The sequence below is a fragment of the Pyxicephalus adspersus genome, chromosome 5 (genome assembly GCF_032062135.1).
Source record: "Pyxicephalus adspersus chromosome 5, UCB_Pads_2.0, whole genome shotgun sequence".
Taxonomy (NCBI): Eukaryota; Metazoa; Chordata; class Amphibia; order Anura; family Pyxicephalidae; genus Pyxicephalus; species Pyxicephalus adspersus.
The window spans coordinates 87666329-87686350 of NC_092862.1; the positions used below are offsets into that span (position 1 = coordinate 87666329).

The following is a 20022-nucleotide window of genomic DNA, read 5'->3' on the forward strand; positions in this document are numbered from 1 at the left end:
GGAAAAAAACAGGATGTCATCTAAATAGACAGACAGATGTATAAAAGGTCTCGAAACACCTCATTAACAAAATACTGGAAAACTGCTGGAGCATTGCAGAGACCAAAGGGCATCACAAGGTATTCATAATGCCCATCCCTGGTTAAATTCGGTTTTCCATTCATCTCCCTCTTTGATCTGGATTAGATTGTATGCACCTCTGAGGTCTAGTTTGGTAAAGATCTGTGCACCATGGAGACAGTCGAAGAGCTCAGGAATGAGTGGCAGGGGATAGCGGTTCTTTATGGTGATGACATTCAGACCGAGGTAATCAATGCATAGCTGGAGAGTCCCATCCTTTTTCTGGACAAAGAAAAACCCTGCCCCAGCAGGGGAAGAGGACTTGGGTATAAACCCCCAGTGCAGATTTTCTTTGATATACTCGCTCATTGCCTGGGTCTCAGGGAGACCGAAGGGGTAGACTCAACCTCTTGGAGGTGTAAAGTTAGGAACAAGGTCTTTTGCGCAGTCATAGGACCGATGGGGAGGTAGTTGCTCAGCCTTGCGCTTGGAAAAGACATCCATAAAATTTACTATATTGACTGGGAATAGATGCTGAGTGTAGTTGAAGCCATGGGAGGCCAAGAATGACTGTGGAGGTAGCTTGAGGAAGAACAAGAAAAGTTATGGTTTCATGATGTAGCACACCAACAGACATTTCAATGGGTCTAGTCTGGAAGCAGATAAGTCCACATGAAAGGAGGGTCCCATCCACCGCAGAGGTTGTGATAATGGCTTAATAGGCCAACCACATTCCTTGAGGAAGGTGGCAGAAATTAAATTTCCAGCTGCTCCAGAATCAATGAAGCCCTCAAGAGCAAATGTGAAGCTGTTGTGGTGAAGCTGGATGGCTATGGAGGGTCGCTGATTGGAGGGGAGAGAGTAGTGACCTAGCATGCCCCCCTCAGAGCATGCTAGGCGCTGAAGTTTCCGGCCCTCTGTGGGCAAGACTTGATTAAATGTCCCTTCCCCCTGCAGAAAAGGCAGAGACCAGATGAGAGCTGTCGGGACCTCTCCTCTTGGGATAGCCTTGCTGCATAGGTTGATCAGAGACAGGAGGAACAGGGAAGGCTGGAGTTTGGAGTGAGGCCGCTGAAATGAGGGTGCCAGTTGCAGGACAAGGGCAAGATTTCCCCTGGAGATTCTCTTGGAAGTGGATGTCTATCTAGATGGCCAAAGAGATCAGATCATCCAGAGACGAGGGAATCTCCCGACCGGCCAACTCATCCTTCATGAAGTCAGAAAGGTCTTGGTAGAAGGTAGCCTGGAGCGCCTCATTGTTCCAAGCGAGTTTAGCTGCCAAGGTTTGGAATTGCACTGCAAACTGACCCACAGTAAGCGAACCTTGGCGGAGACGCAGGAGCACGCTGGCTGCGAAGGACCTGAATTTGGGTAGCTTCCTGGGCGTCAAGCCTCTGGGAGAGTAGCTGGATGGGGCCTGCTGAGGTCTGGGAAGGTGTAGTCATGGTTAGTGCATACTGTCATGAGAGAGAAAACTGTCATGAGAGAGCCAGGACCACTAGGGGGCGCATGGAGGTGGTGCGAGCCCTGAAAAGGGCCAAGGCGCAGAGTCTAAGCCGTAACCAGGTATTCTCCAGAGCCTCTGATAAGGATGTTGCACTGCTGGGTTTGGCCTTTGGGCACACCAAGGTGGGCAAGCACGGTACTAAATCACCAGGCAGGAGGATAGTCAAGGAAAGCCGTTGTCGAGACAGGCAGCATGCAAGGGAGGTCAGGTCACACACCAGGGGTCAATAGCCAGGGATCCAGGAGACAGACAGCAATGACACAGGGGCCACTGCGGGCACAGGGAACACTAGAACAGCAGGAGGCACAGGAGAAGCGGGGATAACCACAGGCAGACAAGAACACAGGAACAGCACAGGGAAGTTGGCTGGAAACCAACAGACTGGACAACGAGGGGTTAACACAGTAGCTGGGCACAGGAAATACTGGATTAGGAAGCAGGTGTACAGGAATTATTTCACAGAACTAGGGAGCTAGGCACTAGTAACTTTATGCACTAACAGAATAGAGTCTGTGAGCAAGCTAAATAGTCAGGGCTGGTAAAGGGCTACTTCCTGATTGGCCAGCGACATGGACAGAGTCGATAAAGCCTGGAAACAGAGGCACGCCCAGCATCAGAACTGCCCACATGCACAGGAGAGAAATGCCTGTGTTTTAGTGAGGAACAGGTAAGTGTGACAAATCTCACCCAACAACTTCGAAGCATATAGGGATGATTTTCACAACATAATTTGGGATGCTTTTCGGAATAATACAATTGACAAGGATACAAAGGATTATCTCTTAATCTAACACCCCCTGATACCAACATTCTATACACTACCAAAAATCCATAAGAACTCGTAGATGCTTATCTACAACCTTTAGTAACACAGATGCCTTCGTTCCTGAAGTACACAATAGAGCTACTCAAATCAAAGAACAACCTAGAGGTACCTCCTGATACCACAATAGTAAAAATCGATGTAGAAGCGCTCTACTCCAGCATGAAAAGGGCCTAGAAATGATATCCCAGTGCCTCACTAGACATCTACCGGAAGCACATGAAGAAAATTACTTTATATTAAGGCTCCTGAAAAATATTCTGGGGAGAAACGTTTTCGCCTTTGATGGAACCATGTATCTTCAAACCCAAGGAGTTGCCATGGAGACAAAATGTGCTCCCTTCTAAGCTAACCTCTACTTTGGGGAATGGAGGAGGGAACTATTTTCCACCAGTTCTACCACTCAATTTGGTTCCCATATATTATCATGGCAATGCTGCATCAGAACACAGTAAAACATGTATGTATACCATATTTGGACGTTTATCTATCCATCAACAAGCACAACCAAACTTTCATAACAGAGGCAAAAGCACTCCAGGAGAGACGTGTACAATACAGATACATAGTTCTCCCCAGAGGTTTTTAGCCGGTTGCTCCGCCCGGCTGATTTGAATACCCTGCCCAGCTCTCGGCAGCTCTCATCCTCGCATGCACAGATCTCAGGCTGCTCTGTGTCATCCGTTCAGAGGATTGCATACAGCTCAGCCCTCATGTGAAGGGGACACAGGCAGCCCTGCCCCCATCTCATAGCACGAGCTCTGCCTGTGAAATGTATCCATCTCTAGCTCTGCGTGTCATTTTGCATCCTCACAGCTCTGTGTACAAACCTCCATATCTCCTAAACTGTATGTCACAATGACCTGTAATTTTCAGGGTGTACAGGGGACCCTCATAGATACTAGTTATTACAATTTCAGCCCCCCAGCTTTAAAGAATTTCAAGATATGGAGGTCATAAATGTAAAAAGTTATGAAAATTGAACTTTGGGGTTGCTGTTTCAGAGGAAAGTGGAACTAGGAGTCCTAAATTGAAAGTGCAAATTGGGGACCCCGGAGCCACTAACATAGCAAGGAGCATTGGGGTGGGGCCCCTAAATATATACCTACTTGTCAAACTACTGTCTGCTTCTCTTCTTTTTACACCAATTTCTCTGAGAGTGGGGGTACAAAACTGAAAATATAGGTGCAAGTGGCAGGCACATTCTCCCCTTACAATCTCATTACTACAGCATCATTAGAACATAAAACACTCTGCCCATTAAAATGGGCCTCCCTGCCCTGTTACACATTCCTGTCCACTTATCTAACATTTTGACCTTCAGTTGGGGAATGGGGAGGTGTAAGAAACCAAAAATATAAGTACAAGTGGGGAACATCAGTGACTAACATCCCCTAAAACTTCATCACTATGGCATCATTAGAAAATTAACTCTGCCCACTAAATGTTATTGAGGTTGAGGTACTGGAAGGTTACAGTCATGTGTAACAAGGAAGTGCATTTGGATGGACAGTTTTTTTTAATGTTGTAACGATGTCATGGTGATGAAAGGTGATCGCCACACGTGTCTCCCACTTCCACCTATATTGTTGTTTCCCTGCACCTCTTAATTCTGGAGAAATTGGCGTTTGAGGTAAGATGCAGACAGATATGTGTAACAGAGCAGGCAGCACATTTTGCTAGGTAGAGATTTATGTTCTCATAAGCCCAGCACTTATGGCCGGTTACCAATCCTAGGTGCCCAGCACTTACCGCCTGTTACCAATCCTAGGTGCCCAGCACTTATGGCCGGTTACCAATCCTAGGTGCCCAGCAGTTGCCAGAAGTCACTCAGAAGGTGTAAATGTTTTTTGCTGCTAATATGAGCTAAGCCTAACTTACACCACATTACACGTTACACCACATTCATTATACTTTTACACTACTACAACGGATTACACTCTTAAAACTTAGAACACTAGTAAGTTGGGTCACAATACACGGCATAGGACAGTTGTGGCAAAATACATAGAATAGAAAAACTGGATATACTAACAGGGCAGGCATTACAAAGTTGTAACAATAAATTGGGAGAAGGTAGAACACTGAAACAATAAGAGGTTACTGGGAGAAGGTAGAACACTGAAACAACTGGCATAAACAACTGGGAGCACTAAATTTGCCGTGTTTTGCCACACCCCCTTTTTTACCACCCGGCTACAGCTTCCTACCACTCGGCTGAAAAAAATTTCTGGGGAGAACACTGAGATACGAAAAACTCTAAAGAAATCTTATCAAAAAGCTTGTCTCCTTTCCAGAGACAACTTACGGACAGAGAAACAGAAACAAAATAACAATCATCAACCTACAACAAAAAATATTACCACATTCAACCAACAACACCAATCTATTCAACACATTTGACAAAAATATTGACATATCTTAAAAGCCGACCCTATACCAAACTAATATATAGGCGACAGAGCTCAATTTACATTTCGCAAGGCTCCCTCCTTGAAAGACCAAATGGCAAAGACAAGCCATTATTTATCTTCCAATGCATCAACCACGTACAACTTTAGAGGCACCTTCCAGTGCGGACGTTGTACACAAATTCCATGAACATACTTCTACCAAATGGACAAACACATCGTCCTAGACATTATATAGATTGTGCGACCCCAGGAGTCATCTATATCTTAACATGCATCCGTGGCGCATACTATATAGGAAAATACCTACACGGTAATCAATGGAAAAATCACCACTCCACTAGGTTACCATATGGGCACTAAGCACTACTTTGACCCACAAGGTCTAAAGTTTTTTGGACTTAAACACATTCTATCCAATCCTCGGGGCGATGACATAAACACTCTCCTTCTACAATCAAAGTGCAAATGGATAGTGATCCTGCAAGCAACTAAATATCCTTGTCTCAACGATATGCTGAGCTTTAAATCATTTCTTCCTAAATTGTGATTCCTGATACATTACTATACAACTTACTTATTTCCCAATTACAAACAGATATTTTACATTTTTGACCATGCGGTCACCCATAATACACACACCTATTATTTTCACTAGCTGTTGTAAACAGCCTTCCAAGGTTCCTATGACCCTCTTAATACCTCCATACACTCATTATATACACACACATATATATATATATATATATTTTTTTTTTTTCTTTCTTTTCATGATATATCATCTCTCTTGTAGTTCCTTTTTGGTTCTTTTTGTTTCCTTGTATGATCTTCGATGTAACATTTACTTTATACTGATGTATTGGAATAAACATATGCAAGGAACAAAGGAGGGGACCATATCTATGAAAATCAGAAATATACTGGCCAACCCTGTAATTAGTCAAGGCATGAATCAAGTAGAAAAGAGACAGGGATTTTTGGTAGCAAATTAAGGTGTATTTTTCAAAATTGTACAATATGAGTGACACATATTTCATTACATCAATGTGAGAAAGGCAAACATGGTAAAGGCATCCCTTGATAGGGATACGCCTTGCTTTCTAAGTATAGAATCGTCTGTCTAAGTGTTGCAACAAAGGTACATGAAGCTTACAAATCTCAATCACGACGCGTTTCACCAGATGGCTTCATCAAGGGATGTGCAAGGCGAGTCAGAGCATCTGTACAGTAAGGTATAAACAAGAATAGTTATGACTATTGTATTGAATCATACAAAATTATAACACAAGAGTGACAGGTCAGTTCAAGATAATATTACTCATAACTAAGCAGGTGTACCTGTTTCATGTTCCTGCATCATGTATAAATCAATATTTCTCATTACTTTATATTGATATGCACAACATACATATTTATCCATATATAGTAATCTAATTATGAGCACAAAACCATGTCATGTTTGTTATGAAAGGAGAAGATCTAGTATTCATTTACTATTTGTTGTTTGACAAAGAGATTTTCTAATCATCTACCATATCCAATGTATTCAATAACAAAAAAGGTTCATTTATCAGCCTTATAATATATAAATTGGTCATTATGAAAAAAGGAGAAAAGGTGAAAAATCAACTTACTTATTTGTGAAGATGACACATATGTACAAAAAGGTGGCGTTTTCTCTTGTTGGGGGGGGGGATTGTGTTGGTTGGGTTGCTCCAGTATCTGGATCCCAAATAAAGTGGCCCAAATGAGTTGCATCAAAGTGGTTCCAGTGTTATTCACTAGCAAGTGTGATACCTATGGGTATTATCATAATTAGTGGTTAGTAAACACGAGTTCATGGTATAATATAGTTTTTTTTCATCAGAAGCATAATAATAAGAATGTATTAAATAATAATGATAATAATGAGGAAATAATAAAAGAGGAATGAATAACAGCTTTCAGGATTAGTGCATTATGACTATGGTATGCAGTTATGTAGAAATGCTAATGCTCTATTTATTTATGAGTTGAGTCAGAAATAGGTGATATAAATATTGTTTCCAAAATAATTAATGAAACCTATGAAAAGGATAAGGGTTACCTTTAGCAATTGCCACTGAGGAGGATAGCAAGGGGTATGCAGACCGCATGCATAGCCAGAAAACTGCTTCAGTTACAGCAGCAACACCTGCTGTTTTATGCCCAGGAATCAAATGGTGTCTTTGAATATCACTGTCATCACGTCATCACGTCCGGATGTAAAGATACAATAAAGCACTTCCGCCCTCACTGTGATGCCCTTAACCTGCGATTGTACAGGCAGCTAAATTAGCTGAGAGAGAGGGAGAGAAAGGAGGGGGACTTTGGAAGGAGAGGGGACATGCAGCATCAGGGACGGGGAGATGGATATGAACGTTTAATGATTAATGGGAAGAGTCTGTTAGATGGGTAGTACATCTATGTATAAAGGATGTGTTAGCAGAACGGATATCCTATATATTAAATGCAACTCAAGACTTCTCTATTGATCATAATAAACCAATTAAAACTATAAAAAAGGATATATGGAGTAATGGATATTACTAATGTCATTACCACTGTTCAGATCATTTTGTATGTAGGTATAGAAATTAATAATCCACTATTCATCCATTAAAGTGATCTATTTCCATTAAATGACGGTTAATATCATATTAGCTGAAAATCTTATTACAGATGTTAACCACTGTAAACACTGTAAACATATATCTTAAAATCAGGTTATACAGAATATGAGTTTGAAATGTAACATTATTGTTTTACTATAAGTCATGTATTAACATATTGGCATGAATGTTAACAGATCAGAATAATCGGTGGCTTGGGTGTTTCATGAAACCCCTTCATTTGGTATAGGTCTTAAAAATATGGATATGTCTATATAATATATATAATGATAGAAAAGTTAGATAGAATATATAATAAAGAAGAGATAGATTTACATATCCATAATGGAGGGGGGGAGACAGGAAAAAGATTGTTTATCATACTCATCTAAGGTGGGCTACATGTCCTATAAAGGTCAGCGTGCCAAGGTGGTATAAGGAGAAATGTTGTTACAGTAGTATGTGACAAGGAAAGGAGATCAGATTTAACTAGACAACGAGGGTTCAAAACTCATGATGTCGTTTAAGGCCGGTTTTTTGGTTGCTTGCAAGTTAAAAATCCATTTGGTCTCACATCTCATTAGTTCAATGTCAATGTCACCACCGCGTGGGTTGCACATGCTCCCACGCGTCAAACTTGATAACCTTAGGGTTATAGTTATGTTTTGTACCAATGTGCTAACTCAATGGTGCTGTTATCTTGCCTGAGGTCATTGAGTAGATGTGCTTATATATCCTTTTCCTGAGTTGTCTTTTTGTTTTGTCTTGTAGAATGATCCACATTCGCATGTGATCAGGTATATTACAGATTCAGTTGTACAATCTATATATGCATTAGGACGGTGGACTTTTCCATTGGGAAGTGTAAAACATAGTGCTTCATTTACCCATTCGCATTATAAACATTTACCACATCGGAATATTCCATTGGTGCTATATGCTTCTGATTGTACCAAGTGATCCTTCAAAAAAGGGGATTTTCTATAAATAATTAGTGGTTTGACAGTCACAAATTTGCACAGTTGATGTTCTGATATTAAAAGATGCCAATGCTTGCTGCAGATATTTGTGAATAATTCATGATTTTGATGAAATTTGGTCACTAAGGGAATGCCTTGTAATTTAGAGGCATGTTGTTGTATATTTTTGTCTGATAGGAGTTCTGTTCTAGACTTGGTATATGCTCTTTGAAAAGATTTCTTCAAGAGTTTCTTGGAGTAACTTCGGCTAGAAGTCTTATTTATAATGCTTTGGCTTCCATCTTGAATTCTTCATCGTTAGAACAATTCCTACGGAGTCTCACATATTGGCTATATGGGATACTCCTTTTCAGGGGTTGTGGGTGACTACTGGTGACATGCAATATTGTATTCCCAGTGGTAGTTTTCCGATAGAGGGTTGTAGAGATAGAGTTGTCTTCATTGATACGTAGTAGAAGGTCCAAGAATGGTAGTTCCTTCATACTATACTGTATAGTAAATTTAAGGTTGAAAGTATTGGTTTGTAGTGATGTGAAGAATTTCCAAAGAGTTTCAGGAGAGCCAGACCAAATTATTAGTATATTGTCGATATATCTTCTCCAAAGTAAGAGGTTCTTTAAATTTGTTATTGAGGGACTTCATGATATTTCCGAGATAGATATTCGCAAAGGTCGGGGCACATTTGGTGCCCATAGCCACTCCTTGGACTTGGAGATACGGTATAAAGTATTATCAAAGGTAAAAAAAAAAATTTTCTAGAATGAATTTGAGCAATGATAAGATAAAGGTATTTCGTGGTACTGTAGGATTTCACGTTCCATACAAATTCTAACCATTTCGATCCCTTTACTATGGGGAATGCTGCTGTATAATCCCTCGATGTCAATGGCAATGACAATATAAAGGTTGTTAGTGAGTTATAGGAGCTCAATCGTATCTTTGAGGTAGGATGGCAATTGAATAATTAACGGTCTCAGATACAAATCTACTAATTCACTGCCATTCATATTCAGTGAATTAATTCCAGATACAATAGGTCTACTGCTAGGGTCAGTGGGGTTCTTTGGATACAAAGGTAATCTTTTGTTTTCTGATTAATAGTGCCTACAGATTAGGCTTCATATAGGAGTAGAATAAACTCTTACCTGTAGTTGTCTACCACGGTCTTGTGAATGGGTTTATACCATTCTCGCTTGTTGAGTATCTTCAGACAAATAGATTTATAATGTGGTGTGTTTAAAACCACCACATTACTTCCCTTGTCCGATGGTTTGATAACTATGTCTGTGTTTTTCTTGAGTGATAGTATAGCACCAATTTGATCTGTTGTAAAGTTGGCAAAGCTTCTATGAGGTGAAGGTGTTGTGCTTAAGATTTCCTTGGTGACCATATCTACTAATAGTTGGATCCTGGGAAACGAGATCTGTGGAAAGAAAGTTGATTTAGGTTGTCTTAAGATATCCAAAGGTTCTTGTTTCTGGCTGTGTTTGACTTTCTGAGATGTCAGTTGGGGTCACTTCATTTTCAGTTAGTAGTTGCATGAGGTCTTTTAATACTCTGAAGTCCTGTGAACTTTATTAAAAGAATTCTTTTGGGATTGATGAAGGTTGAGGTTTAGGTGTTTTGTCATAAAGGCACTTCAGCACTAGATTCCAAGCAAATAGATGGATGTCTTTAATGATTTTGAAATTGTCGCTGGCATATGGAGGACAAAAAGATAGGCCTAATTTCAACACTTCTTCTTCCATAACCGAAAGTTTGAATGAAGAAAAAATCAGGTACGGCTCTTATCATTCTATCGAACCTCTGCATGCAACTAATCTTTTACTTTTGTAGGGGACTGCCTTTTTCAATCTGCTTGCTGAGTTGTAACTTTGTAATTTGCAAATAAAGTTGTTGAAGTGTTTCCTGCCCCTGATAGTGGCCTTAGAAACCCCATCAGAGATCACTTAGGAAATGCACCAAGTACAGGGACAGAGATGAGAACATGTTCTCAGCCAGGGTAGGTGCCTGCATCCCTTCCAGAACACACTGACTGCCTTGTCTGTGTGTAGTGCAGTATTATATTATTACCCTCTGTATTAATGGGGTATATGTGATATCTGTTATCTGTGTCTGTGTGTAGTGCAGTATTATATTATTACCCTCTGTATTAATGGGGTATATGTGATATCTGTTATCAGAGATCACTTTGGGATATCCCTACTGTCAGTGTATCAGCTACACACACAAATATATATTTGCTCTGCCCTTTCAGCTATCTTTGCTGATCTGCACCCTCTGTCTAGTTACAGCTAGCATAGGTTAGGCATCTGATGGCCCATAGGTAGCAGAGGTCCGGTTGCATTGGCAGATTAGTGTTATTGCTAGGGTCTAAGTGGTAGTGCAGATAGATTGTTCCTGAACTCTAGAGACTTTGCCTGCATCCCTGCAATCCCGGATCACAGCATACATAGCCCAATTGCCGGTTGGAGGATCTCCTTGCTGCTGTTTTCAGGATCATCTCATCAGGACATCTTTGCTACAATCAACTCCAGAGACCTCTGCAACTCATCCTGACACTGATCATTACTGGAGGTATTTGTGGTTATAGACTGTAAATATACCCAGGTATATCTGTGCACAATTATCCTCAGGACTCTGCTATGTGCTTGATATGTGTATTCATTGATGTTTATTGATTGTAAATATTGTTATTACTGTTTTGAGATATAAAGCTTACAAATACTCCAACCTGTGTGTTCATTTAGCTGCAATAGTTAATGTTGCATGCTGGGTGTAGTGGTTCCTCGGATGCTGTTTTATATTACTGTTATTATTTCTGGTTAATGTCCCAGGAAGGGAGCTAACAGAGACCCTGTCCTGGGTGGAGGCACTGCCAACTTTATTAGTATCCTCACTCTTCCAAATAGCGAAGGCCCAGGATCCTCTCTGTTATCTACAGGTTAGCACCATAGCCTGGTTTGTGGGAGTCATTTACATGACCCCCCCCACCCCCCCATAACAGGGCTACACTTTGTACTAGCCAATGACTAGCATTAGCATTACAGAGATATACATTTTTCACCTATACTTTAGACTAACCCCTTGCCAGTATCCGTACTAGAAATATGTTCCTTACCTATACCAACACCAGGTTTCTAGCACTTATGCTCTCTTATTATATAAATTTAAGACAAAAGCTTTCCATTTCTGTCAGATAACTTTACTACTTTCCAATATACCTACCGTTATCATGCTTTTTACTTCAGATATTGTTGCTACATCCTTGTACCTCCTCTATTGAAATTAATATTCCTCCTTTATCGTTGAATTATTGCAAAATATCATGTAAGTAACCTTCCAATAATAACTTTTTTCATATAATAATTATATACTATGTTCATTTATTGCCCATGTGTTTGAACTATAGCAGAATCAATTGCAATGTATCCTATGTGTGCCAATTGAATATCAATACATAGACCACCATACCATTTACTTGAATATAATTATGATTGTCATTAGTTCGGCATAAACCCAATATGTATACAATTTGGTCACAACATTGTTTATGGTATACCTTGATTACTCATAAATTTGTCTCTATATTTTTACTACTAGCAGTTGAATGTTCTCTATAGCAGAGTATTTGAACTACTGAATTCAACCAATACAATTTTTTGATTGTGATAATATGAAAGTACGTATGTATTTAATATGCTTCTATGTAGCCAGGAATATACAATAGTCCCCTGAAGAAGCCCTTGGAGGTGAAACGCGTCGGGTAACAGATTGTGTAACTACTCCATTTTATTTAGGGAGTTTATGTCTAATTAATAGGTCAAAAGGATCCCCTGTGCTGCTTTATGCAATGGGGCTGACCTCAACCATGTCTATTTTGTAAACACACTTATTATATTGTGTTAAGCATATTCCTTTACTTAGGAACAAACTTGTACACTTCTTCTAACATAAATTCTTTCTTCTTTTTTTTAGATCCAATGAAAGTAACATTGCTTCTCTCATCCCAGTTACCATTCACAGCTGGTTTATTGTACTTGTCAGGTTTATTGTACATCTAGTTGTTGTCTGGGTCATGTCGTTGGTGAAGAAATCCCATCTGGTCCGGATGGTTTTACTGGTCTAGGATCGAACCTAGGCTCAGGGATAGGATTTTCATTATAATTTTAGGTTTGCAATGTATTAGGGAGATAGGTCTATAATTAAAGACTTCAGCAGGGTCCTTGCCAGGTTTGGGGATAACACTGATAAGGGCTTTATTATCTTCTAGAGGTGAACCCAATTTATTAGTTTAACAGGACTTTTCAGGTGCCAACTACAAAAATTCTACAATAATAAAAAAGTAAAATATTGATTTATTGGCCCTGATTTATCAACAGAACACACGTATGCATGCCATGCAAGAATACGCGCCACTCGACAAGACATATTACCGCGAGCCGGAGCTGAGTACCAGTACACTTGCCTGCCGGCTTCAAGCATTGATAAATGGGCAGTGAGGTCAAGAATTCGCCAATTAAGGCGATTAATTTTCAGCTGCGCGATTCAGGAGGAGCTGATAAGCTGTGTCAATTGTGATGTATACCAATTAATTAGCGTACACCTGCTCCCTGGTATATAGTAGATTAGGTTGAAAAAAGACATAAGTCCATCAAGTTCAACCACTAGGGAAATAAACATATCCCAGATAAAAAACCCTATGAATATAGTTGGTCCAGAGGAAGGCAAAAAAAAAACCTGGTACAATTTGCTTCAACAGGGAAAAAAACATTCCTTCCTAATTCCATGAGGCAATTGGATGTTCCCTGGATCAACAGTCACTGTTATTTTTACTTTAAAGCCTTAATACCCAGTTATATTCTCTGCTTCTAGAAAAACATCCAGCTTTTTCTTAAAGCAATCTATAGTAGTATCCGGAGCTTAAACTTCTTTTCTTCCAGACGCAAAGAGTGCCGTCTTGTTCTTTGTAATGTAATAATGATAAGTGAATAATGGGGAAAAGCGTTCTGTATATGAACCGTTTATATATTTATACAGGATGATCATATCCCCCCTTTTAAACGTCTCTTCTCATGGGAGAATAGATTAAGTTCAGCTAATCTCTCCTCATAGCTAAACTCCTCTATTCCTTTTATTAATTTAGTTGCCCTTCTCTGCACTCTCTCCAGTTCGACAATGTCCTTTTTGTGAACTGGTGCCCAAAACTGGTCAGCATATTCCAGATGTGGACTGACCAATGTTTTGTACAGGGGCCGGATATGTCTCCATCTCTGCAGTCTATTCCTCATTTAATTCAAGAAAGTACTTTACTAGCTTCAGATATTGAAGCTTGATTGCATGATCTAAAAGGACCCCCAGATCCTTTTCCATTTCTGACCTCCCCAAGTGTATTCCACCTAGACAGTGTGAAGCATGCATGTTGTTAGCTCCCAAGTGCATAACTTTTCATTTATCTATATTAAATGTCACTTGCCACTTGGCTGCCCAATCAAACAGTACATCCAGGTCTGCTTGCAGATTATAGACATCCTGTATAGACTTAATTCTATTACATAGTTTGGTGTCATCTGCAAACACAGAAATGGTATTTTTAATCCCAAACTCTCCTGTTCTGTGTGCATCTACAGTCTATTACAGGTCAATTAAGGTGAATAATTTTCAACTGCGAGTTTCAGGTGGATCTGTTAAGCTCTGTCAATGGTGATGTATACCAATCAATTAGCACGCACCTGCTCCGTGTTCTGTGTGCATCTATAGTCCATTACAGGTCAATTTGAATCTTTAGTGCTTGATCTTTTTTTAAGTGCTACATTTTTATGTTACATTATACTAATTTACAAAATGGCTTCATTTATACTTTGATTTGTTGTTGTTTTGATACTTTTTGGTTTGGTTGCAACACTGCAAACTAATTTAGATCAAGCTGTGTATATAATAATTAACACTTTATATTATGTCATCACACAATAGTATGAATGTCAAAAAAAATGGGACCAAGCATTTGGGATCTGCTTTAAATTTTATTATAGTTTGGATAAATCTAATATTTGAATAAAGGATTGTTGGCAAAGATGGTATAATACATGTACTTTCACTTGTGTATATATGTCAAAATACATTTAAATGTATATAAATACATATGCATTTTTATTTTTACTATTTTAACTGGACTGGTTTATGGGGGGGGGGTTAATCAAGGAAGGAATAGGCGAATGCCTAGGTGCATATATATATATAGCTCTTCCATATACGTACTCGTACCCGCACTTATACATACCATTATAGCCGTGCCCATGTCACTGCAACCCTATATATTTTCACAGAATTTCTTAGACCTTCTGCATGCAACATTTCATAAGCCCTACAGAGCTTACAAACAACAAAGTGTTTAAAAAACATACAAAAAGATATTTAAGGTAAGAATCCACCATTTACTTTATTCCTGCAAAATGTGTTTTTTGTGTTGTCCACATCTACAGGAGGAGATAGTTGAGCCACTACAGAGAGGCCTGGGGGACATTCTAGGTAATTTGGTTTGTGTGTTCAGCCTTCCAGGAGCTATACTATTTCCTATTCTTTCCATTTTATTTGAGGATGTTTATAATGCTGCCTTCCTTTGGGAATGTCTGCCTGGTTATTGAGTCAAATATTTCAAATAGACTCCAGTTTCTGCGTGATTCTAAAATTTAGGTTTGCCTTAGTTAAATACTGTGGACTTTAGATATGTGAGGATTAGTCTACACATTCATTAATTTTGATGTCATATATCATGTGCCTTTGTAGAACATCAGTGTCCTCTGGTTTGTGGTTCTGGAGCATTTTCACCGTCTGCATCCACTGTGGAGGTAGGCAAGAACTGTTCCATTTTTTGTGTTTTTGTATGGGTTGGGGGGAATGAACCTTTCCCAATGTGTTGCATTTGTATTTTTTGTTAGGGTCTCTCAGATACCCATTTAACACAAGAAGAGGAAACGCCTGAGGTTTCTGTAGGCGATCCATGTTAAATGTTTGGGATTATGAAGAAATGTGTATAGCTTCTAAGCCTCACTCAGAGGCTGGTTGGCCATTGTGATAGAGTGGCGGAGTCAAGGATGGATGCCCCAAGTTCAAATGATTTTGGACAGGCCCTTACAGTCCTACATGAAACTATAGGCCAAAATCGGCAGGACCAAGAAATTAACCAACAACATATGGCGTGCATTTATAGTCTTTTCCAGGAACAACAGCAACAAAGACATAATGACATGCAGCGTCTGATTGAATCAGTCCAACATCAATCAGCCACTTTGGGTGCCAACATGTTACGAGTTGACTATCTCTGTAATATGTTGAGTGAACCCCTGGGCCAACATTTGGAAGTAAGCCAAGCAGTTCTTCACAGGCTGGGTTGGCCAATCCCAAGAGATCCACCTTCTCCATGGCTGGCTCAAGCAGGCCCCCCGGCTCCTTGAAGCCCCCTGGCTCCAGCAAGCACCCCCGCTCCAGCAGGCCCCCTGGCTCTAGCTCCTAACACCAGGTCCAGGGCAAGCTGGTGAGGCGTCCCACGGCCGTGCCCAATCTGATGAGGCATCCCGCAGCCATGTCCAGGCTGGTGAGGAGGCCCGCGGCTGTGCCCAGCCTGGTTGAATTTTTTAGTTGGATGCTGGATGCCGGGTGCCAGGTGAGACATGATTCCTGTCCTATTCTTGCACAAAGTATAACATCTCCAAATGTTTTCCTGACTCCATGACACCTACAGTGTTTGTTTGAGTTCTCCTGCGTGAAAACATTTTTGGATAAGATAGCCTAGTGTATATTTTGTGTTTGACTAATGTCCACAGGTTAGTGTACCTCACAATTATTCTACACTTCACCTATATAAGTTTACTTTTATGTGGCCAAAGTACGCTCAAAACGCAGTTGTGCTATATTATCCAGAATAATATGAACTTTTAGAAATGTAGCTAACAATTATTCTAATAAAGTATGAAGTCTTAACTCAATACTATACTGTAGTAGTAATGTTGGAATGACCTTAAAAAAATCTACAAATTAGTGACCAAAACATGATTGCATGTTTGTTCAGAAAATGAGCACAAATATAGTTAATGGTAAGGAACAAATATGGCACACCTCACTTCCCACTGTGATGATTGCCTCTAACAGATAATTGTGCTTGCCAATTGGCCAACTACATTTCTGTTGTTTAAACTGACATACTAAGGGGTTCAGCTGTGTAATTTATGCAAAATGTACTGTTGAATGATGTTAAAATCACATATATTTTGAAGAGGACATCTCTAACAAACACAACTACGTTACTTTTAAGGTCACAGGATGTTGGAAGCGATGACCATAGGAATGCAGGAATGGTGGCAACTCTTCCAAGCTTCAAAACAGGTTGGTGTAAGATAAGAGCATGTTATATATTTTGGTGTGCAAACAACCATTGTGTAAAAACTAATTTTTTGGTGTGTTTTTGTTACTTATTTACGTGTATGTGTGTGTGTCTGTGTGTGTGTGTGTATGCATGCATGTTCCTGCATAATCCATCTCCATGAATACACACATTTAAATGTGTGTGTGTGTGTATGAATGTGTATGCATAATGCATGTCCATGCATACACACATTTAAATGTGTGTTAAGGCTGCTTGTCATATTCATCAGCCTAACAACTCACAAACTTTAATACTTCAGATCTTCTAAACCCTTGTTTGTAACAACTTGATATTTTGATGGTACACCGAGGACCCCACTAGCTACCATTAAACCAATTTTCTTGGAGGTTATAGCAGCAAAAAAGAACGTGTGTGTGTTTGTGACTTTTGTGGGATGATCTAGTGTGCTGGAAAAAGTGAGGTCTCGCCTGCCCGAATTCGCAGGTATTTCACAGCAGGCAGATCATCGGGTCAGGCATTGTAAGCATTTAGGTAGGCACCTATGTCAACAGCTGAAATCAGTTAACTCTTTCGGAACCTGAAATTAATATTTAATTTAAAAATATGTGTATTTCTTAGTTAATATATATGTTTGAAACATTTAAACATCACAAACATTTTTTTAGGGCTAAGTGGAAGATGTGTGCCATTTGAAAGAATGATTTTTTAATGGAAAGAGTGACTTTTAATGCAAGCTCGCCAGTGTCAAGCTGCCGGAGATACGCTGCTCGAAGCAGGCAATCATTTCAATTGATAACTGCAGGGAGAATCGCAGCGTATTATCGACAGCTGAAATTTGGTTAATAAATAGGTTTGAGGGCTCCGATTCAGAATCGCGAATACGTGCGAGCAAGCTTCCGATTTGGCTTGATGAATCAGGCTCCCCGTCTCCTAGCTGCTAGGAGAACCATAATGCAACAATAGGTACACTCACAACCTCTTAGCCTAGACACTGTGATTGCCATACTGGAGGTAATATTTTATAGGGAATTGTTAGAAGCTAATGAAACCGATGAAAAAAGTGTATCAAAGTATTTCGACAAATGGTATGATTTCATGTAACAGACACTTGACCCTATAGAACTACAACAAATTCTACAATGCCACTGTTACTCCACCTGGCTTTTCTTAAACAAATCTTAACAAGGGACCCTTCTGAGATTATTACTACCTACTGGTCCAGACATTGATGTCTATTTTCCAAAGCTCTATTTATTTGTTGTTTAGCCCAGGATTTACTCCCCCCTCACTCCACTGTTTCTGATTTTGGTAAATGTTATATTTAAACTGTATCTGTATTGGTTATGGAAAAGTTGTACCACATCACAGCCTGTGTAAATACTTTTATTGTCCCTTGTATAATCAAGCTTCCTGGTTATCTTTTTTTTTCAATATGAATAATGTTTAAACAATGTACTTTTGTCAATACCAGTTTTTACCAGTATAAAGAATACTTTTTTAATTCAATGTGTAACTGAACCCAAACAACATCCCTTGTGTAAAGTGTGGTAGTCTGATCTACTTTATGAGTAATGTGAGTAACAGCTCCAGTTAGTTGGACACTGTATTATCTTTTAAGTCATTAGTCTTCTATTTTTTCCTGCAAGTTTTTAATTCATAGTTCATTGTATGCTTACTTTAATTTGGTAAACAGTGAAAAAGCATTTACACAGAGTTACATATTGCCAATAACACTAAAAGCAAATATATTCTTGTTTTATTGTGTGCAATCTCATGTATCTGATTTTTTGTTTGCAGTGGTTTTTAAACCATAAATGCAACAAATCCATGGATGACTGGCTATACCTCCTTATTTTGCTTCTTTTCTTATACAACTTTGTGACAGTGACCAAAGAAATATTAACTTATTCACAGATGTGTTCTTTGCTGTGGTTTGTTTTCCTATAAATGCATAGTCACATTTTTTATATAAAAAGGTGATACATTTTCCTAATTAAAAGATATATTATAAATAAAGGGTGTTTAATTAGTGATAGTCAAACATGCCTGGGGTTGGTTTCTAAAGGGTTAGGCAAACAATCTGAATTTTTTAATTTAACCCCAATAAAGACTTTGTGAGATTATTCTTCCACTTAAAAAATGAAACTGACCAGTAAGTCCAGTTACTACCAGTAGGTAGTAATAACCACAGAACGACGTGAAACTTGCTTGTGCCTCTGCCATCACAGCTTCTCACTAATAGAAAAAAACAGTTTTAGGAAACGCAAAGACCTGATATTTGCAAAGTTACATACTTAGATATTAGGCTGTCATATGCCTCCACACTCATTTTTCTATTTCATCTAGAAGGGGGCAAAGCCAGGAACTTCTCAGCACCCCATCGTACATTCAAATACCAATATGTGACAATGCCCCTGATTCATCAAGCAAAATCGGATTATCGGTCGCGCATTCGTATTAGCGATCCGGAATAGGAGGCGAGTGTACGCGCACGCTCGAGTCCGGACCGCGGTAATCCGCGATCGCCGGTCGCGCGTACTTTCGCGCTTCTAGCGATCGCGGATTTCAATGATGAATCAGGGGCAATGTGTCCCATTTGAGAATGGGACAAAGGCAATGAGGGGGTTCAAGTAACAGTTTGGAGTGGAAACAATGCAGACATTTGTACTCAATATTTGTGGAAAACAATATTGATGACAAAACATTGCTGAAGAACTGCTAAACATCAGAGACTGTAATTACAAACCAGGCACAAAAACATTGCAGCAAAAGATGAAACTAACAATAATGAGGATTACAAAAAGTCAGATCAATGCATACCATCCAAGCAAACTTACTTGATTAATTCCTCTTGCATTTAAATGTATTTTGACATACACACAAGTAAATGTTTCGTGATACATGCTTTAAAACATCTTTGGCAATAATACTTTTTTTCAAATATTTGATTACTATAAAGCCAAACTAGAATGAAATATAAATCAGATCACAAATGCTTGGTGACATTTTTTTACAGTCATACTATTGTGTGATGACATACTATAAAGTACTAATTAGTATATATACAGCTTGATCTAAATTAGTTTGCAGTGTTGCAAGCAAACAAAAAAATATCAAAACAGTGCAACAAATGCAACAATAAATAAAACAAAATAAACAGGGAACAGGTGTGCACTAATTATTTGCTATGACCTCATTATTGACAGCGCTTAACAGATCTTCCTGCAT

General features: G+C 39.3%; 2 long non-coding RNA genes across 2 annotated transcripts; one reads left to right on the top strand and one right to left on the bottom strand.

The window, feature by feature from the left end:
* Nucleotides 1–5775: 5775 nt before the first annotated feature.
* Nucleotides 5776–7077, bottom strand: LOC140331220 (uncharacterized). The gene is made up of 3 exons (XR_011920894.1): nt 6888–7077; nt 6436–6598; nt 5776–6021 (listed from the first exon to the last, which is right to left on the bottom strand). It is a non-coding gene; the product is annotated as an uncharacterized lncRNA (long non-coding RNA).
* A 4339-nt stretch (nt 7078–11416) lies between these two features.
* Nucleotides 11417–16492, top strand: LOC140331221 (uncharacterized). Its single transcript, XR_011920895.1, has 3 exons — nt 11417–14830; nt 15198–15259; nt 15350–16492. It is a non-coding gene; the product is annotated as an uncharacterized lncRNA (long non-coding RNA).
* The last annotated feature ends 3530 nt before the right edge of the window (nt 16493–20022 follow it).